Below are 10,749 nucleotides of genomic sequence, written 5' to 3'. Positions count from 1 at the left end.
TTATTGGGTAAGTTTGTTATTGTATATTTCGATGACATTCTGATTTTCAGTAAGACAAAAGAGGAGCATTTGTTGCATTTAAGACAAGTATTACAGAGGTTGAGAGAAGAAAAATTGCTAATAAATCTTAAGAAGTATACTTTCATGAAGGAAGAGTTAGTCTATTTGGGATTTGTGATTGTAGATCAAGAATTTGGGAAAACATCAAAGCAATATCAATTAGCTAACCACAAAGCTAAATTGCAATGAAAAGAAATCCTAATACATTCAATAAAGGCATGAAGATGAAATACTAAGATAAAATGAAAACCAAAGCATGTATCTCCTTCATTGTTCCTCCATTGTTCTTCTTTCACCTTCAAATTTGATGTGGATCTCACCTACAAGTGCAAAATGCAAGTAGAAAGCAAGTTGTTGAGAGATGAAATTGCAACATAAGGATACTAGAAGCGTGGTTGATTGATTTTCTCAAAAATGTGATTGATTCTAAAATGTGATTGATTCCTCCTTTTGTTGAAGAAAATCATCCAATTTATAGACAAATTGGAGAGAGGACAAGATTAGCATGAAGAGAATTGAAAGGAAATTCAAATCAAGAATGACAAAATTATGACAAATGACAATTTGCTATGCAAGGAGTATGACAAATTATGATAAATTATGACAAGTTGCTATGCAAAATGCATGACAAATTATGACAAATTATGGCAAGTGGAAGCATAAACATAGGAGAAAATGAGGGAATGAAATTAGGGGAAATATTAGAAAAATTAAAGAAAATAGGAGAAATAGAAATTAGGAATTAGGAGAAATTAGCAAATTAGAAAATTGAGGAAAAAGATGAAATAGAAATTAGGTGAATTAATTAATAGGTTTTCATCCATTAATTAATTCATGAAAGAGACCTAGGACTAAATAAATAGATTTATTTAACCCACAAAGAAGAAGAAAAGGATTAAATGAACAAATCATAAAACCCTAAAAATAAGAGGACAAGGAATTAGGTCAAGACAACAAGAAATTAATGTAGGTTCGATCATGATTCTAATTGACAAAGGACCAATGTTGATAAATGATTGAGATTGATTGACAAAAATCAATGACAAATTGACCAAGATTGACAAGGAGATCAAATTGATAGGTGCCAATTGATGAGGAACAATGACTAATCGATCCAAATTGACATGATTGAAAAGGACAAGGATCGATGACGAATCGATCGCAAAATGACAAAATTGACAAGAGGACAAAACCCTAATTCTATCATCGATTAGGATTGACGATGTCCAAAATGATGATAAATGAGCACGCACCATGATGTGACAGGGTAAGATCGACCAAAATCATGACTGAAGATTGCTATCGACAAGACCTAATTCAAAAGCGAGAAAAATGAGGAATGCAGAAGAAGGACTCGATGCTCGCAAATGATAAAGACCAAGTGCGCAACAAAGAAGAAATGTTAATGCAATGCAAGAACCCTAGAATAAGGCAATGCGCAAATGTTAAAGTATGACTCCACAAGTGTTGACCATTTTTAGATGTCTACAGTGATATTTGAGGATAGTTTGAAGATGGACCTTGAGAAAGTAAAAGTAATTGTTGAATGGCCTACTCCAGAAAGCATTGGAGAGGTAACATCATTTCATGGATTGGATAGTTTCTACCAAAAGCTTATCAGAAATTTCAGTTCAGTTTGTAACCCTATGACTAAGACAATGAGGGGAGATAGGAAGGAATTCAAGTGGACCACTGGAGCAAACAAAAGTTTTGAATTGTTGAAGCGGAAAGTGACTGAGCAGCCTGTGTTAGCTTTACTGGATTTCAACAAAGTATTTCAAGTGGATTGTGATGCAAGTGGAACTGCAATTAGATTCGTATTGAGTCAAGAAGGGAGAGCAGTAGCTTATTTCAATGAGAAAATGAATGATGCCCGGAGGAGATATTCAGTGTATGATCAAGAATTTTATGCCATACTTCAAGCCTTGAAGAAGTGGAGACATTACTTGTTGCCTAAGAAGTTTGTGTTGTATATGGATCATCAAGCTTTGCAGTATTTGAATAGTCAAAGTAAGTTGAATCAGAGACATATGAGATGGATAGAATTTTTGCAAAGTTATACCTTTGTGTTGAAGCATAGAAGTGGGAAATCTAGCAAATTTGTTGATGCATTGAGTAGAAGAAGGAATTTGCTGACAAAGATGAGAGTGACAGTATTAGGATTTGAGGAGTTGAAGACCTTGTATGATGATGACCCAGATTTTGTAGAACCTTGGAGAGCATCTAGAGAACCGGTTATGATGGATAGAAGCAAGTGGTTGGATTACTTCATTCAAGATGGGATGTTATTCAGAGGAGTTCAGTTGTGCATACCTAAGAGTTCTATGACGGAGAATCTGATAAAGGAGAAATATAGTGGGGGATTATTCGGACACTTTGGTATTGATAAAATAGTAGCATTGGTGAGTGAGAATCACTTTTGGCCCCGAATTCATAAGGATGTTAGGATATATGTGCAAAATTATATAGTTTGTCAAGTTGCAAAGGGTAGTAGTCATAATGTGGGATTGTATAAACCTTTGACAGTACCAGAGAGACCTTGGGAAGATATAAGCATGGATTTCATATTTGGATTGCCTATAACATAGAGAGGGAATGATTCTATATTTGTGGTAGTGGATAGATTCTTGAAGATGGTTCATTTCATACCTTGTAAGAAGAAATTAGATGTAGTGCATATAGCTAACCTATTTTTCAAGGAAGTGGTGAGATTGCATGGATTACCTAAGAGCATAGTTTCAGACAGAGATACTAAGTTTGTTGGTTATATTTGGAGAACGCTTTGGAAGAAGATGAAGACATATTTAAAGTTCAGTTCTACTTTTCACCCACAAACTGATGGATAGACTGAAGTAGTTAACCAAAGCTTGGGAAATTTGTTAAGATGCTTAGTTGGAGACAAAACCGGAAGTTGAGATTTGATTCTTGCGCAAGCAGAGTTTTCTTACAATAATTCAGTAAACATGAGTATCAGAAGGAAATATTTTGAGATTGTTAATGGAGCAAACCCCAAAGGTATATCAAAATTAAGAGATATTAGTAGTGAAGATTGGAGAAGTACAGAAGCAAAAGAATTTGTAGATCACATAAAGGACTTACATATTCAAGTTAAGCAACATTTGGAGGACATGAACAACAAGTATAAGGAGAAAGAAGATGAGAAGAGGAAACATAAGGAATTTGAAGTTGGCGATGAAGTGATGGTGTATCTGAGAAAAAAAAGATTCCCAGTTGGAATTTATAACAAATTGCAAATGAAAATTTTTGGACCTTGCAGGATTTTGAGAAAGTTTAGTTTTGTGAATGCATATGAAGTGGAGTTATCGGATAGTCTGAGTATTTCACCTGTGTTTAACATTGCAAACCTTCATCAGTATCATGAACTAGAATTCAGTGAGGACAATATTGTATATTTGGAGAAACAGTTGCCCTAGAAGGAACCAGATCAGATTGAAGACATTTTAGACAATAGGATTGGGCGTAGTACCTGGAGCAGTCAGTATAAGGAGTATATAGTAAAGTGGAAAGGCAAACTAGTTGAAGATTCATCTTGGATTTCTCAAGCAGAGGGAGACTGCCTTGGTTTTCCTCTAACCCCTGCAAAGTGAGAGATTCACTTTTTCAACAACCTCGGATGTCTGATGTAGGAGCATCCCCAGTTCTTAGCAGTCTTCCATCAACCAAAAATATTTCCTTTATGTTTTGCTTTTTGTTTTGCAGTTTCAAATTTTTATTTTGCATTTCCTGGCATTGGCTCACCAAATCTCGATGAGTTGGATTTTTCTTAAGGACCTGATCATCTTGCTAAACCGCGGAGCATTTGGATCATTTTTTGGTAAGTTATCACTACTGATTTCTGAGACAATTTTTCTTGTACCGGTTGCCTGGACTATTTGCAATTGTAATCTATCGGGATCTATCGGATCCCTTACGTAGCTTGTGGAGCCCTGAACATTGATTCTGATGTTCCTTGGCATGTGGCTGACCTTCCCTTTTATCTACACTTCATCCTTTGGATTTTTTGGAGGAATTTATTTGGCGGAGGCCAATGTTGTTTTACACGTTAGGTCTTGTTCTTCGCCATTTAATTCTTTTTGGGTCGACCAGACCCCCCTGGATCGTATAAATCATTGTAATTGAGCATTAGAATGTAGATAAGTTAAAATATAGAATATAGAAGATAGATCTTAAGATTTGAGGTCCCGATTGTGATATATTATGAAGTTAAGCATGTTTTAGCAGGCCAGTGAGTCAGTTTCTATAACCCAGTTGTTACCGATTGATTGTAAACAATTTTCTTGATATAATTCATTTGGATCTAGATTCCCTCCAACATATCCTTGTGTTTCCATTATGTTTACTCTTGCTAGCCAGTCCAGATTGATCTCTTTGAGGTCCCTCCCAACCGGTGACTGCACCAGAAAGGAGAGTTATGGGATTAGAAGACCAAAAAGGCTCTTTTTGGTTTGTTGGTTGTGTCAATTTTTCTCTATGAGTATAAATTTTGGGTGAGTAGCATATCAAAACACAACTGGAGGCAATTAGAAAGAATTCCAAAACACTCAATTACCAACAATCTCAAAGTCTAATAAATAATACCATATGAGATCCTTTTAGTTGAGGTTCGTATTTTCCTGATGGAAGCATCAACAATAATTTGTTTGCGAAGTTACTTAAAAATTTTGAAACCATGGATAAGCACCATTGGCCCAAACTAGTTGTTAAAGAGGAGCTAACTTGTAGGAAGAAGATTCGGAGGAAGCAAAATGATGAGTGAATGAAAAAATGGGACATTAATTGGCATGAATGTCCCAATACTAAAATTGAAATAAAAAAGATGGTTTTAGAAAAGTTCACAATTGTCATGTGGACAAAACAAAATGACAGGAAAAGAACATATTATATCAAAGAATTCAACACCGTGTGGGAGCATAATGAAAAATCCTATTTGAGGGCTAAAATTAAGAGGAAGGCTAAAAAATTAATAGTGCAACTGAGGATCGGCTCTCATTACCTTAGAAGTGAAATGGGTAGATAGATTGTCCCCAAAGAAAAGTGAGAAGAATAACTTGTGTTTTTTGTTGCAAAGATGTGGTTGAAACCGAGTGATACTTCATCATAGGTTGTGCAACATATAAGGATATTGATAAGTAATTTGGATTTTTTTGGAAGGTGGATAGTGTAAACAAGCTTTTTGAGGAGACAAGGCTTCACAAATTAGTAAGCTTCTTGATCAAGATTCATAATGAAAGAGATGGCATATAAATAAATCTGAAAAAATGTGTTAATATGCCACTTTTGGCACCTATACTACTTGATCTCATATACGTCATTATAATTCCTTCATTTATCGATTCATTTCATAAACAAATTCCATTACGTACACGTATAATTAGCCGATAGGCTATATTATGTGGGGAAACCCCACCAAATTTTCCTCCTATGGACGCTAGTATTTTTTTTCATCAAGCTCAAATGTTAGGATTTTATTGCTTCTATCAATCTTAGGCATTGGGATATTATTGCTTTTGTCAATCTTAGCCACTGATATTTTATTGTTGTTGCCAGATATTATCCATAAAGGTGTACAAAAATCAAACAATGATAATGTTTTCAATTTCTACCACTACGAGACTAGTAAATATGTCTCATTTGCTAACAATTGCTAGGTTTTGGTCAACAACTTTTACATCACTCAATGAATTTCCAAGCAGGCCAACATATAAATTATCAATATCCACACCAAGAAAACCATCCATTATCTTGTATAGTTATTAAAAATAAGGATGCCATTAAGTACCATTTCTGAAACCACCTAGAAGACTTCAAAACAAGGCACTAGAACATAAATCGACTAGTAAAACAACCCAAAAAATCCAAAATGCTTAACCCAAATATTCAAATAAAAAAAGAAAAAAATCTAAGACAATATCAACCTTTACCAAAGAAGACATGATGTACAGTTGCACGGAGTAGACTAGTAAGCCCATCTCCATTTGCATACATATCTACCAAAACATTTTTCAGTAATAATAGCTAACAAAAATCCACCTTCATCATGCTTTGATGGATGTCCATACCTTGTTCCACAGCTCCCATTTTATCACAGGTAGGGAGGGTTCCGACAAAGGTTGTTGAATCTGGATTTACACTTGCTGATTTCATTTGCTTGAAAGTTTCTAAGTCTTTTTCAACAAATCCTTTTTGTGCATATCCTGCAATCACTGCAAGCCATGAGACCTGATGACGGGTGTTTTGACACAATCACCAACAGTCAGGTAGTTTATGTGAACAATCACCACCCCTCCTGAAAAAGCAATAAGTTTTGGGAAACTAACCACTCCAAGGTCTTTGTAGTTGGGTCTTGACAGTGATGAGCAGCTCAATGGTCGATGTGATTATACCTGTCAAGGGGCTTGCTGGTTGAAACAAGTTCAAATTACCTACTTTTTTGTATTTTCTAATTTTCACCTTCTCAAAAATAAACAACAAAAGATACATCAAGAGAACTGTTAGAAATTAGGATCTAAGGATACTAATCATTATAAACAAGATTATAAAGTAAATGAAATATGAAACATACATGCAAAATGTACACATTACACAAGATATACATGGGGAAAACCATTTCGGGTAAAAAACCCCATAAAGCAACATTTAATTAAAACACTTACAAATATAGTCTATAATAAAATAGATATGAACCTGGGGACACTCCTCCAATACTTCCACATGGCCAATAATACCTCATATGCATAGTGATACAACTCGCCATAAAGCTCCAAATTCACACACCTCTCAAATGAGAGAGAACTTCCTTAAATATAGGAGGAAGGGTGACTTCACTAGTCACACCTTTTCAATAACCCCCACTTATAAATAATTAATAATCTAATAGTTATTAGATTATAATTATTTCAAATGGGATATGCTTATAAAGCATATAATATATAAGGTTTTATAACCTTATATTAGAACATTATATATAAATGTTATAAGGATGTGATCCCTAATAACATTATGTTCTAACACTCCCCCTTAATGTTAATAGGGGATCACATGTCAATTTCCATAGAAGAAAAAATGAAGCACCCCAGTAATGTAGGTCTTCTTTGATAGTGATAAACAAGGACACAAATATATGCCAACATGAAGATCATGCATTCCGGACTACATGAAAGTCATCTTGTCATAATTTATAATCCCAGTGTTTTAAAAATGATGTTGTGAGGTCTTAAAAAATTATATTGGAGCCGCGGTCTCCTCAAATTAGCCTCTCCCCAGGTTCATTACATAGTGCCCATAGGTCTTAATACAATGCTTTTACAAGTGGAAGATTTACAAGGAGAAGAATTTACAATATACCCATAGGACTTTAAAAAAATCTGCCCATAGGTCTTACGATAATGTGCCCGTAGGACTTAAAAATAAAAGGATTTAGCCACTAGGTGGTGTCATTGACATGCACACTCCCCCTCAATGGCATCACCTAAGGCCAAGCATTATTTGAATTTGGAGCATATAATGCCTAAAGGTCTTATGCCTATTAGGTCTTAAATCTAGGATTTAGCCACTAGGTGGTGTCATGTACACTCCCCCTTAATGGCATCACCTCAAATCCAATCACTGCATAGAGGATTTAAAAGTGATGGCTAAAAATTATAATATATAGTATGTGCCCATGATCTTCAAAGTATCTTTATTATAGAACGATTTCACTTGAGTGAGGTGCTCATGATTTTCAAGGTGCCTTTATTATATAATGCTTTCACTTGAGTGAGGTGCCCATGATCTTCAATGTTCATTTTGATCTTTAGAAATGATATTCTCTAGAAAGAGTAAAGTAACTTCAAGTAATATGGTACTTTCATATGTATCCAAATGGAATTCTTCAATAAATCTTCAAGGTCATATTGATTCTTCAAGAGCTACATTCATATTTTGTCCATTTGATTCAAAGACACATAGAAGATAGTCTTCTTATTAAAGTATTGCACCATCCATGTAATAGCACTTGCACCATATGTTTTGAAGGCATAACCTCGCCATAGAAGAAACAATATAGTTAGTAACTTAGTAATCAACTTCATTTTTGGTGCAAAGAAGGAACATGATATTTATTTTTTTGTCATTTGCCAAAGATCATATAATATTCCTTATAAATATAAAATACAGTCCAATGATTGGTAGAAAGGAGATCAACATATATTTTCACGGGAATAGGAATAATAATTTTTTGTCTTGTTTAAAATACAAAAATAGACATGCTACTACATATAGTAATGATCCATAAAAAATTAGGCAACGGGTGAGCTATCCTTTCTAGGTTTGCTCCCCAGACAGTTTATAAGGGTGATAGTCACCCATTATAAATAGTATGATTGAAAAAAAAATGGATCAAATATAGAATAGAATTAAAAATCACTTGGATCTCCAAAAAAGGATGCTAATGAGAAATTTTTAAATTTACTTATGCATATTTACTAGCTTGTACATTTCATAAAAAAATATTTTACCCTACATTTATAGATAGATAGATGATTTCCTGTTTATCATTGTGATAGTTTGATATCAAGGAATTTTCTTATCAAACATACTATAATCAAGAATATTCTTAATGTTAACATAAGTCATATCCTCCATCAAATACCTATAAAAATTAAATTTGAGATAAATCATGATGTTCCTTCCTTTATTCCTACTAGTTCAAATGTGACTTTTTGTGATGCACTTAAAGGACTAATATAAATAATAACAGGTACTTTGGGAGGGTCACATGAAAATATGAACTAAGACTAGATGAATCAACTGTATTAAAAATTCATATGGAAGGATCAACACCATTAGTTATGAAGTGCTTGTTTATTTGTTCATGTCTCACTAACAAGTTATTTATAAAAGATAGCATAAAATGACAAAGAGACATTACTACATCCACCCATACTAAATGACTATCAAAGATATTATAAGGAAGAGTTATAAGGGAATTATGAAATATCAACACTTATAATGGATGATCTAGGAAAGGACAAGTCTACACCATCTCTTATAACATTGTGAAACAAACCCCATTAAGACTATTCTTCATATATATACCTAATCTTCCATGAAATCAAATTATTTATTTTGTGCATATCCAGCTATCGTTGCAGTCTTAATCTATTTGAATTGAATTCTTTCAAACAGTTCACTTCCCTTGTGCATTTTGAAAAATAAAATAAAATGTAGATTTAATGTTTGCACTAATGAAGCATTTCCATAAAAAGCTTTTACATGTTTATTCATAAAGTACATATGACTCTCTATGACGTGTCTAACTTATAGATAAAAAGATCGTGCTTTCACATGGCACATTAAGAGTTACATCTCTTTGCTTCCAAGTGAGTCATTTTTTCCAAAGATATCATATTTGGTCCATCATGAAGTGTTAAAAGTGTCCATGTAAGGGTTGGAGTCATTTATGTCAAAAATACAAAAATTGTAAAATTGTAAAAATTGTGAAGTTGCAACATTACCAAAAAGTGCAACAAAAATGTAAAAATGGATTAGAGTAGTTATAAAGGAGTTGTAAATGGTTTATAAAACCATGTTTGGTCGAAATCAAGAGGGTAGATCAGTTTGGAGGTGATTTGACAAAAATTATCCATCAAACCCTCAAACTATCATGAGTTTTTAAGGAATCTGTGGCTATCATAGGTCCATGGAGGATCCCAATTGGTGTAATTTTTATATGTAGAAGTTATTTAATGATATATTAATGAAATATATTTCAGATGAATCATTTATTATGCATTTTTGTGGAGTATTTGGCAAGATATGCTTATCTTTACAATAATTGTCAAAACCCTACCAAGGGTTACCTGGTTTTGGGAAAATGATCATAACTTTTGATTTAACCGTTGGATCTGGCTCAAATTTTGAGAGGAATTGTGTAACTTAGTATTATAAATTATTACTGAAGCGATTGTATTTAAGATCAATATGGTAAACGTTATTGATGACTGTTTGTTACAGTTCATGGTGAAAGGTAGATTGGTGAAGGCAACAACAGTCCGGTTGCAACATTTGCTGTGGTCACATGAGGAATAGTAATGAAGAAAGGAAATATGTTTTGGAAAGGTCTTTTAATCTTATTTACATTTATTTTTGTCTTACTTAATTTGGTTAAGAATTGAATTTTGTGTGGTTATTTTGGTGAAAATAGTTTTTAAAGGATGAAACCCTGAACTAGGGTATTCTATGGCAATAAAGAATTTGTTCTCTCATTATATGGTGAATATTATGATCTGAAATCTTTAATGAAGGTTTTTAGGGATGTAATATAACCTTTTAAATTGGTTTGGATTTGAGAAGAATGTTTTATCTTTTTATATGCCTCTTGATTCAAGTTTAAAGTCTACCATTGAATGAAGGTTTTATGATTTGTGATAGATGCTCTGCATCAATGCTTTTTATGATAACTAGTTCAATATTAATTGATCATTGTGGTTGGCCCATAACAATGCACTATCAATATTAAAGAATAGTTACCCTTTCACAAAAGACACATCATTTAGATTTTGTATAGAGTTTTGATCTATTAAAGAGAACACATTTCTTTAAAAAAATCGAAAATCAATAAGATTGATTGATACGTTTGAAAAAAACTATTTGATATATGGTTGATGCTCTGCAAAAAGGATTAGAAAA

The sequence above is a fragment of the Cryptomeria japonica genome, chromosome 2, assembly GCF_030272615.1.
Source record: "Cryptomeria japonica chromosome 2, Sugi_1.0, whole genome shotgun sequence".
NCBI lineage: Eukaryota > Viridiplantae > Streptophyta > Pinopsida > Cupressales > Cupressaceae > Cryptomeria > Cryptomeria japonica.
This window is presented reverse-complemented; position numbering follows the sequence as displayed.